Below are 7,500 nucleotides of genomic sequence, written 5' to 3'. Positions count from 1 at the left end.
AATTCAGTTAGATTATTATAATGACAGTATTTCAGGTTATGAAATCAGCAGTGCTACCAATGTCAACAATTATTCAGAGGTAATAATCGATTATTTTAAACCATGGCCAAAAATGATGTTTCTACAAAGCAGTGGCAAAAAGAGCTTATATGAGAGAATCTATCAAGCGGAAGAGACAAAATAAAGAGTTCAGGGAAAAGAAAAACAATGCAAAACACGAAAAAAGATTTGAAATATTGAAGCAGCAAGGGAATATGAAAAGCAAACATTTCACAAGGGTAAAGTTTCCAATCCAGAACATATCAGAGAACTAACAGAAAAGCACAGAACCATTTAAGGAAAGCTATGCAGAGCTCAAGGCTAAACCAAGCTGAAATTTGTCAAGGTCAAGACTCTATTAGACATTCCATGTCAAAAGTAATTCAGTCTTTTCGTGATAAGATAACACATGGCCCTGAATATATATGCACTTGCTGTGATCTCTTATGGTTCAGACCATCTCTCTCTAAGGGCGCTTTCCTTTTGTCAGAACTGGCCGGCCAGACCCATCAGTTGGCAAAGAAAATGCAACAATTTGAAGGAACACGTGCACTTGCATGATAACCCCTTGCATTCTTCCGTAGGATTGTATATCATCCTCAAAGAGTGTCTTTTTTGTTCCATTTTTAAAATATTTCAACACATGAATTCAAACCAAGATGTTAATCCATTAGCCGGCCAAGCTCCAAGAACTAATTTCCACTCAAACACTGTCACAGCAACCGAGACTCACGTTGACCTTGAAATTTCCTAAGATATTTCCCTGGTAGCACCGTTGACTCAAAGGAGAATCTCGCTGGCATAGAAACGCACTATGCAGTCAAAACATTCGTCGGTTTTACTGGCCTGAAAAAGAGTATTTTTTATCTAGGGAGATCTGATTTTAATGTACCCGATGGTAGCCATGTTTAATTTGATCTATTGAAGTCACATGGCAAGGCGTCGACCAATCAGACATTTGTCGCCAGTGAAACTGGGTTAGTGTTAGCGTGTGTCACCTTGCCTTTTGCTTTTACGTTGGGCAAGGCGCCAAGAAGTCGAAGGACAGAAGCTTCGAGAAACCGCCTCAGTAATTGAAGTCAGATGTTGACCAGTGAAGAACCAAACAATGAAAATCACTGGTTCTTAATAGCTGGAAGAATTGGAGATAGTCAGCCAGCAAATCGAAAGTCATAAATATCTTACATTGAGCTAAATGCGTTAAGGACAACATCATAAAGTGATCGTGTTTCCGAAGCTGTTCCTGAGCAGGAACTGACATATCGCTGGCTAAACCGAAGAGGAAATATGCGCACTACGGTGAAATGTTCGAAGCAATCATTCAAGGTCCATTCATGTCACATCATTTAACCTCTGTAGAAAGGGGGAAAAGCTAAACTGCAGGACATACCCAGCCACTTATTTGTATGCGAATGGCGTTTAATTGTTATATGCGCCGAAATTCAAGCGATGCCGCTACAACTTAAACAAAAAGAAACTTGAGATGCGCATTTTAAGCCCCATTTACACGAGCAATTTTTCCTTGACAAGTTTTCCTTGACAAGGAAAAATTGCTCGTGTAGATGGGGAATAGTGGACAAATTTTCCTTGTCAAGGAAAATCTGGCGCGCTAGATTTTCCTTGACAAGGAAAAATTGTCAAGTCTGAAATTTGCTCGTGTAGATGGATAACAAGGAAAATGTGACAAGGAAAACTTGTCATATTATTCATTTACACTACCAAGGAAAACTTGTCAAGGAAAACTTGTCAAGGAAAACTTGCTAATGTGTACAGTCGGCAAGTTTTCCTTGACAAGTCCACTTGTCAAGGAAAAATTGCTCGTGTAAATGGGGCTTTAGAGGGAGACTGATCCAAAACAGTGAAAAAATGCCAGACGTTAAGTAGTACTACGTTTAAAGATTACGTGTTGTAATCAAAGGCGTCATGAAAAATGGTTTGAGCATTTACCTGGTGTTAGAGGAGGAGACGTCGTTATTTCTTTGATCTTTGAAATAAGATAACCTACCGGTCAGTATAAAATGCAGACTACAGACTGCAGGTTCCAGATTGCAGATTCGGTTTAAAATGCAAACTAGGTACAAAATGCAAACTGCAGACTGGGTACAAAACTGACTACTGTTTTGACTGCATAGTGCGTTTCTATGCCAGCGATATTCTCTTTTGAGTTAACGGTGCTACCAGGGAAATATCTTAGGAAATTTCAAGGTCAACGCGAGTCTCGGTTGCTGTGACAGTGTTTGAGTGGAGATTCGTTCGTGGAGCTTGACCGGCTAATGAATTAACATCTTGGTTTGAATTCATGTGTTGAAAATATTTTTAAAATGGAGCAAAAACAACACCAATAAATTTCCAAACGGTTTTCTCTTCCAACTAAAGCCCCGTCCACACGTAATATACGGATATTTTTGAATCTATAACTTTTTGGCAAATAAAAAATATAAATATATGTTACTCTGGTGTTTGAAATATAAATTATGTACAATAAAAACGTTTTCCCGCGTTTCGGTTGTATTCAACAACCTTCATCAGGGAAAGTGAAAGATAAAATTTACACGAAAGCTAAGGTATTAACTAAAACGCTAATTAAAATTCTAAAGTTAGTGTCATTTTTTCTTTTCTGCAATAGTCAAATGCAAATACTCCTTGGGGAGTAGTGCTCCATCGTCTCGGTTGAGGGGGTCTTTAGCACAGTTTATTTCCCAAGCCTCAAGAATTTTCCTTTGTCGCCAGTTATTGTTAGTTTTACGAATAGAGGCCTCATTCCACGCGATGTCATGATTCGTATTTATAACGTGGTCCGCAAGTGCTGATTTTTCTTTTTGTAGCCGTGCGACGGCCTTTTGATGCTCGCCTTTTCTAGTTGTAAATTTTCTTTGCGTTTCTCCGACGTAATTCTTGCTACATACTGCGCAGGGAATGTCATACACGAGATCTCAAATTTCTTCTTTGCCCATTTCGTCTTTCGGCTTTGGAAATATCTGGCCAATTGTATTGTAGGGTTTAAAAGTCACTTTGATTCCATGATTGCCCAAAACTCTCTTTATGGGTTCGGAGGCCCCGCTAACGTATGGTATTGTGCAATATTTCTCTTCCGACTCTGCACCAGTTAATGGGTAGTTTAATGGTGGTTTAGGTTTGCTGGCATTCAAGATAAAGCGTTTGGGGTATCCATTTGATTGTACAGTAAACACCCGCATATAAGAACAAGTGGATTAAGAACATCAGGCTGAAATTTGGCCAATAAAGCACCACATAAATAAGAACAAATTCAGGCTGATAAATAAAACATGTTTTTAATATAAAGGGAAAGGGTATTAGAATAAGGCAGCAATACAGTACGGTAACTTATATCAAAGTACTATGGTTTTCAGGACCATTACAAACTATAAAATCTATTACAAAACAGCATTGTATGTTAATTAAACCTGTAGTAATACATAATTTGAAGTATTTCTGAAACCAATTTTAAGAACATTTTAAGAACACTTTCAGGCTGATTTCTCACTAAGCACCCCTCAAATAAGAACACAATCAGCCTTAAACCTGAAAAAACTGTTCTTATATGTGGGTGTTTACTGTAATGTGGACATTATTCTTTGTTTTTCCATATTTCGGTTGGATTTTGTCGAGGGAATTCTCTCGGCCCGATCCATTAATGATTTGACCACAGCTCGCTTGTGCATACTGGGATGGTGCGATAAATATGACAGATAGCGATCAGTGTGGGTAGGTTTCCGGTAGACGGTGGTGATTAATTTTCCGTCTTCCTGGTGATGAACCATGGTGTCAAGAAAGGCAATTTTACTCTCGTTCTCACGTTCAATTGTGAATTGTGAAAGTACCTTGCAGAGTCGGAAGAGAAAAATTGCACAATACCATACGAAAACGAAAAGGGCGATGGGGACGAGAATGGAGGCCACTATTCTCAGAACTAACAATAACTGGCGACAAAGGAAAATTCTTGAGGCTTGGGAAATAAACTGTGCTAAAGACCCCCTCAACCGAGACGATGGAGCGCTACTCCCCAAGGAGTATTTGCATTTGACTATTGCAGAAAAGAAAAAATGACACTAACTTTAGAATTTTAATTAGCGTTTTAGTTTATATCTTAGCTTTCGTGTAAATTTTATCTTTCACTTTCCCTGATGAAGGTTGTTGAATACAACCGAAACGTCGAAAAACGTTTTTATTGTACATAATTTATATTTCAAACACCAGAGTAACATATATTTATATTTTTTATTTGCCAATGGATCCACCTGGTGACAAACCCAGTTTTAATACTATAACTTTTTGTTCCCAGGTTCAACACAGGGGGCCCACACAATCGGATGTGTAGCCGATTGTTATTTTATAGTAAATGTATTGGATTTACCGTTTACTTCACCTATAGCGATATATCGTTAACTATGTATGTAAATCAATGATAAATAAACGTTGAATTACCTTACCTTGGTTTATATTCGTCCTTTTACCTCAAAAGCGGTTTTTTGAGCGATTTTGAATGAATTTGAGTTCGCCGTTGACTGTTCCATATATATCCACACGTAGCGTATTCAAATCGAATTTGCCCGTCCACACGAATCCGAAACGTATCAAACGTATCCGGATTCTCTCTAGTGCTCAGGACTCCTCGAGGAAACAGAGGTAAAAGAGCATGCGCCAAGAAGCCCTCGGCAGCCATCTTGATTGATTTCAAGGTAAGGAACTGGGCTCGATCTTTTTAAGTCAGGATAAAAAAAAAGTCCGGATTTTTTAATTGATACACTGCCTAAATATGGTCATAAAGCTCTCGATAGATGTAGGTCTACATGATGTCTATTCGGCAATAGATGTAGGTTTCGCAAGAGAATGTGGAAAGACGGACCAGCGCCACCCTCCTAGCGAATTTGGACCCCGGGTGACTAAATCCCCTAACGGATTTAGTCCCCCTTCGCGGATTTGGACCCTTCCATATTACACTTGCATGATAACCCCTCGCATTCTTCCGGAGGATTGTGTATCATCCTCGAAGAGTGTTAATTTAAAGGTGGTGTAAAGTTAGTCCTTCGAAATGCCTGGTTTGGCCGGTCAGTTCTGTCAAATGGAAAGCGCCCCAAGTGTAACAGTATCAAATATAGTGATAAAGATTAGCAAGGTTTGTTGGAGGAATGTATAACTGGCACAAAAAGTGTTAATAAATACTGAATGAATCTGCTCTACTTGCCTAACCTGATGACATCAACAACATGATCTGGCAACAAAATCAGACCTTATTCAGAATTACCCTGTCATCTGTACTAGGAATTTTGAACACATGATACAGCTCTTTATAGAGGATGGCAGTGTTAAAGAGTAATCTTATGCCTATTGGAGAAATGGTAGAGTTATTGTACATGGTTGAATTCCAGCAAAGGGTTTAGGGTTAGGATTAGGGTTAGGGTTTAGGGATCATGATCACCTCACATTCATGCATTATTTTGGGTATTGAGTTGCATATGAGAGCCCCCCGTGCTGTTACACAATTATCCAGCTGTTATATCACAATGACTAATGCATAAAGAAAACTTCAGCCTGCCAATTTTAAACAATCGCGGTAATTTTCATATCCACGAGAAACGACAGTGGCACTTTGATTTTAAAATGTCGTACATATTTGAAAGAAGAGAAATACAGAACAAAAAGCAACGAGTGAGCGATGATCAAAAGTGAAAGAGAGCGAGAGGGACAGGAGACAAACTGACAATGAAAGAGAGAGCAAGAAAAAGCCCGCATAACGAGACGAAGTTATATATTGCCGAGTAGGAGAAGAAAGGGCAAGCTCCAGCACGAGAAAACAGGCTGAATGATGGCGACGAAAAACGGCGAAAAGAGCAAGAAAGAGGACGGGAAAAATAAATTAATCTATAGCCATGAGCTAGCTGGACCGGTCGTAAAGGTAAAAAAAGAAATAAAATAAAAAGTAAATCAATAAATGGTAATAATACTGCAAGGCTAGTGGAAGGCTGTGATGATATATATTTACCGATATTTCGTCAGGCACGGCCTGACTTCTTCAGGACGTTAAATGATTTGCCGTTACAATTTTTTGGAATTCAAATAAGCAGACTACTGCAATTATAAAAATATCTGAAAACGAAAACATAGATAAAACATAAGTGAAGAGGTCTGCTTTTAGGCATGCTTAAATACATATGTTAATATGAGTATATGATTGATGATGTCATAGGTTTCTTTATGGACAAAAATCCTCTAAGCAAAAAGGAGTGACTTATTTGGAGAAATAAACTTTGAGATTTAAAAAATTAGGTCGCTTAAGGGCCTACTGACGTTCTTTTTGGGGTGCGTTGCTAAGGATGCAATGGTTAACTAATTTGAGAGAATTTGGCATTATTTTGGTCAGTTTCCAATTTTGTAAACCAGTGACCCTAAATATGACGTCATCATGCCCATGGGAAAAGTTGCGCATGCGCCTTATAATTGAAGTGTTGTCAGATTTCCATTGAAAAAAGAACCATCCATGCAACCTTTTTGTAGGGCTCTTGACTAAAAAGCTCTCTTAGCAACCATTGTCCCCTCAATATGGGAGTCGATCGCTCCTTCTCATGATCATGTGCTCCTTAAACTTTGTAGTGCCAGACAGGTTGACGTGAGCCGGTCCGGAAAAAGTGTCGGTACCGCACTCGTACGGCTTTTTTGCATAACAATTATTGCGAGATAAGTTGGAAAGTTGTTGCAAACAAATTAGTGACAGTAGAGAAAAAAATGAAAGTGAGTTCTGTTATCCGGATACACCTTTATTCCAAAATGGCCGCCATTTAGATATTCTTCTGTTTTTATTCAAATTAGACCCTGATGCCTCGTTCAAGGCAAAATATTCTTTTGAATTTTAAGCTTAAAAACGAGGTATCAAGGGCTCAATTGAATAAAAACAAAAGAATATTTAAATGACGGCCATTTTGGAAAAAGGTGTATGAACTGTCCGATAAAGAACTCTTGGAACAAGAGCCAATTGAAGATGGCGATGGCAAGACGATTGAGACGTTTCGCTCTTTCGTCGTTTATATCATTCACGCTGGTTTATTTTAGTTTCATCCTACCGTTATTTCGATATGACTGGGTCGATCAAAGTGCTAGTTCCACGATTTTTCATCACCAAAAACCCATGTTTGATGTGTTTGAGAGCAAAGCTGCAATTCGAAAGACAGCGAAATTCACTTTCAAACGGGTTTCTTCAAAGTTAAAGTGCCTTACTCCTCAATTCCCCCGCTTCATTCGCTATGACATGCATTCTTTTATCGTGTGATGTCGAACTGAATCCTGGAATGACTGCCACGGCTAACTCTAATGAGCTTCGCAATACGAAAGCTTAAGCCTCGAAACGCTGTGAAGAAAACATCACAATAGTTCATTTGAATGTTCGTTCTATCAAGAACAGGAACCTCTTTATTCTCCTCAAGAACGTTTAGCTGTTAGAGCAAA

The 7,500-nt window shown here is 38.7% G+C and overlaps 1 protein-coding gene across 2 annotated transcripts in view; it reads right to left on the bottom strand.

Annotated features, from left to right (window-relative positions):
* Positions 1–4,560, bottom strand: part of LOC138004456 (histamine H2 receptor-like) — an 11,407-nt gene extending 6,847 nt beyond the window's left edge. The window contains exon 1 of one of the 2 annotated variants that reach the window (XM_068851004.1): positions 4,491–4,560. The gene's annotated coding sequence lies outside the window, so the exon portion shown is untranslated. Of the gene's footprint in view, positions 1–1,986; positions 2,404–4,490 lie in introns of those variants that run through there. The other variant, XM_068850981.1, reaches the window with a different exon arrangement.
* Between the last annotated feature and the right edge of the window lie 2,940 nt (positions 4,561–7,500).

This window comes from Montipora foliosa, chromosome 1, assembly GCF_036669935.1.
Source record: "Montipora foliosa isolate CH-2021 chromosome 1, ASM3666993v2, whole genome shotgun sequence".
In the NCBI taxonomy this organism is placed as follows: Eukaryota; Metazoa; Cnidaria; class Anthozoa; order Scleractinia; family Acroporidae; genus Montipora; species Montipora foliosa.
This window is presented reverse-complemented; position numbering and strand designations above follow the sequence as displayed.